We start from the raw sequence: 4,417 nt of genomic DNA on the forward strand, positions 1-4,417 counted from the left end.
AAAAAATATTAAGTATGATAAAGGTTGAGATGGTTGAACGTTTCATTGTTCTTCTTTTACTAAGCTTAAAGTAATTAGAAATTACTTTTCTAGATATAAATTAAAGACACAAAAATCTCTTGCATTTAAAAAATGATGTAAAATACATGATATGGTTTTAAATAAAGAGCATCTTAAATTAGAAGGTCTGAATAAAATAGATCTCTTAACAAAAGATATAAATAAGTTTATAAGTTAAAGATATAGTCCGATCCATTTTGAAAAATATGGCGTGCTATTCCTTTTTTGTTTAATATAATCATGTTTTATTAGGGAATAGCCAACATAAATGTACAGCGGGTGTATACCTATTAATTCGTTCATCTCCTTTAATAGAATATAGTTCTACTATATTATTAATATGTTTATGATTAGGTGCAATTACTACTGTATTTAGTTCTCTTATAGGATTATTCCAACAAGATATAAAAAAAGTTATAGCTTATTCTACAATGAGTCAATTGGCTCGAGAGTATACTTCTCATTCAAGTATATTCAGGCATCAAACTATATGCGCAGAGGCTATTAATATAATAATTATTATAGCTAATTCGCAGATAACCAAAGCTCGTGATTATTTTGAAAATAATCACTATAATTTCAAGTTTTTTAATTCATCTACCATTATAAGGTTATTTCAGCAATTTATGTCTGTGTTAATAAGATGAAAATTTGAGATTATTATCTTAATAAATTATTTAATACATTATGTCTCGGCCTCCGGCCGTGTTTCAGTCGTCTCTGACGACGCCAGAAACTTTTGTAATTATACATCTGAGGGTTTAATATGTGATGCAAAATCAAGTATTTCAACTCCATATACCCTAAAGGGTCTAGGATTTTGTACCTTAGTTGATCCTATGGACGTAGCTTCGCCTTCTAATCCGGGGGGGATAGGCAAAAGATATTTGGGGGCGAAGCCCTCCCTAATCAAATAAATCCATATTTCATAACAGGATTTACTGATGCTGAGGGTTGTTTCCTTATTAATGTAAGACCTAACTCTAAAATGAAAATAGGTTATTCTGTAGAGTTAGTTTTTAAGATAGCTTTACATGTAAAGGATAAAGTATTAGTTGAAAATATACGTAATTATTTTAATGTAGGTACAGTAGTTACATATAGAGGATCAGATTGTATTCAATATTGAGTTGGTTCTTTAAAAGATCTACAAGTTATTGTTCATCACTTTGATAATTATCCTTTGATTTCGCAGAAATGGTCAGACTATCAGTTATTTAAACAAGTGGTGGATTTAATGAAAGGTAGAGAGCATTTAACTCAAGAAGGTTTACAAAAAATAGTCTCAAGAAAAGCTGTATTAAATAATAGTTTACCAAAGGAGTTAAAAATAGCTTTTCCTGATACTGTCCCAGTTATAAGACCTCAGCTAAGTAATCAAATAATACCAGATCCACATTGAATATCGGGGTTCGTAGACGGTGAAGGTTGTTTTTTTATAGCCCTTAACTCTTCATCTAATAAGGTAGGTGGAACAGTACAATTAAATTTTTTAGTTGCACAACATTCTAGGGATACTTTATTATTAAAAAGTTTTGTGAATTATTTTAATTGTGGAAACTATTATTTTAAACATTCAGGAGAGGCGGTAGAATTTGTTTCAAAATTTAAAGATATACATGAAAAAATTCTACCATTCTTTGAAAAGTATTCTCTTATAGGATCTAAATCTATAGATTTTACTGATTTTTATAAAGCAGCGCAACTAATTAAAAGTAAAGTTCATTTGGAATTGGAAGGGTTAGAGAAAATTAAACAAATCAAACGAACTATGAACAAAAGTAGAGAGGTAAAAATAGGATCTTCAACTACTATTATGTCAAAAGTAAATAAAAGATCTTATTCTACTGTCCGTGATTTTAATAACCAGATGGAGGAGCTGGCGCCCCCCAAAATTTTTCAAGAGTGATTAGGGGGATATATTGATGCAAATGGTCAATTTATTTTAACCAAAAAAGGTTCTCCTAGTTTAAAATTAGTTGCTACGATAAAAGACAAATCAGCATTGTATAAAATAAAACATAAATATGGGGGATCTATAAAGTCTATCTCGGGATCTAAAGCGTTAAAATATAAATTACAAAATAAAAAAGCTTTAATTAGTTTAGTCGAAGATGTTAATGGGTCTATTAGAAATCCCACAAGAATGCTCCAATTGAATAAAATATGTGTAAAATATAATATTAAACTTAAAGAACCTTTATCTTTAACTTTTAGTAATGGTTGATTTAGTGGTTTTCTAGACGGAGATGGATCTATTCATATAGATGAAAATTCAGGTCAATTAATTATTAGTGTTACTCAAAAGAATAAATATTTACTAAATCCGTTACAAATTTTGTATGGTGGAAGAATCACCATACTTAGTAGCAAAGAAGCGTTTCAATATACTATTTCTAGAAAAAAAGAAATATTAAATTTAGTAAATAATTATTTTCAAATTTATCCATTGAGATCTTGCAAAGCAGCTAGACTTAATTTAATTAATACCTATTATCTTTATTGTGACCATCGATTTTTGAATGTTAATCAACTCGAAAAATTCAATCAGTGGATAGAATTTCAAAATCAATGAGACAAATTATAAATAATACTTTAGGATGGCTACGCCCCCCCTGTCTTTTATCGTTTGATGTATTAAATAATTCTTAATTAATGAGTTAGTAGGAATCTCAGAGGCCATACGTTTGATATTAGTCTTTATTGAATTAAATTTAATTAATTCAATATCAAAATTATCTATCTTAGAAAAACATGTCTTCCATTAATTTTTTTTTTTATTATTATTTATAATAATAAAAAAATCAGCAAACTATTAAAATCCCTGTTCTATCGCTATTAAAATCTACAAACCCTAAATATTGCTTAATGCTTAGTAGAAAAATGTCCACAACTGCTCCGCAGCCCAGTACGTCCTTAGACTTTGTTTTTTCTTATCCTGATCAGGATAAGAAAAAACATAGAAGGGCTATAAATAATTTAGATAATAGTAATAATACTAAGGATCTTAAAGATCTTGCTTTCAAAGAAAGATTAGCGGGATTAATAGATGGAGATGGTTACTTTTTATTATCGAAAAATGGATACAATAGTTGTGAGATAACCATGGATACTAGAGATAAAAAAGTTTTATATTTAGTACAACATATGTATGGTGGAAGTGTTAAACAAATTTCAAATGCTCTTGCTTTGAAATATAAACTAAGAAATAGAGCAGGTTTAATAGCATTAATAAAAGATGTCAACGGATTAATTCGAAATCCAACACGTTTATTACAAATGAATAAACTTTGTGTAAAATTTAACATAGAATTAAAATATTCTAATAACCTTACTTTTAATAATGGATGACTTAGTGGGTTTATTGATAGTGATGGTTCAATTTATTATAATGAAGCATCTGGGCAAGTTTTTATTAGTATATCTCAAAAAAATAAATACTTATTAGAACCCTTAATACATATATATGGGGGGAAGAGTAGATATTAGTAGTCCTAAAATAGAAGCGTTTAAGTATGTTATATATAGAAAGGGTGAATTATTTAATTTAATTGATAATTATTTTAATAAATATCCTCTGAGAACAGAGAAAATGAAAAGAGTTAATTTAATAAAAGAATTTTATTTAGTTAGATTATCTAAGAAAAATAAAGACATTGTTAAATTTAATGAATGAGTTAAATTCAAAGATAGATGAGAAAAATACAATGACACGCGGCAAAAGCCGCGTGTCAGCTAAGAGCGTACGCTCAGCAGACTAGTAAAGAAATGGTCCAAAAATTTAGCAACGTGATTCTTTAAACCCGGATCAAATGTTTAGTTCAGATTGTTTAGCCTTTTACCCTACAAGTAAAGCAGGTTTAGATAATTCTAGTTTCACATTTGAAAATTTAGATTTATGAGCTCACAAATTCTTATCTATAATCAATATTGATATTATTATTATTAGTGTTATTATTTGTATTGTTATACTTTCTATTATAACCCTTTTATTTATGGAGAGAGGACAGCAAATATGAGACACCAATAAGTGACCTTGATTATATCCAGACGGCAGAGGAAGAAATATGCCAGGTCCATATAAGCCAGGTCCAGATAGACCCAGAAAATCTACGGTAGAACCTAAATATAAGGGACCTAAAGGTCCTTCAAAACCAAATTTTGGGGACCCTGGTTCATCAAGAAAAAATTAAATTATTAGATATAATTTGCTAAGTTTCACTTAATTTAAGTAAAGAATTTAAGCAATTGGGTATGATGGTTATAGCTATAGGTTTATCTTCATATAATTTAGCATTATTTCATTTAGTAAATCATGCATTTTATAAAGGATTATTATTCTTAGGAGCAGGTGCGG

This window comes from Apiospora phragmitis, mitochondrion, assembly GCF_038363925.1.
Source record: "Apiospora phragmitis strain CBS 135458 utg000015c:1.0-224557.0:1.0-224598.0 mitochondrion, whole genome shotgun sequence".
NCBI classification, from domain to species: domain Eukaryota; kingdom Fungi; phylum Ascomycota; class Sordariomycetes; order Amphisphaeriales; family Apiosporaceae; genus Apiospora; species Apiospora phragmitis.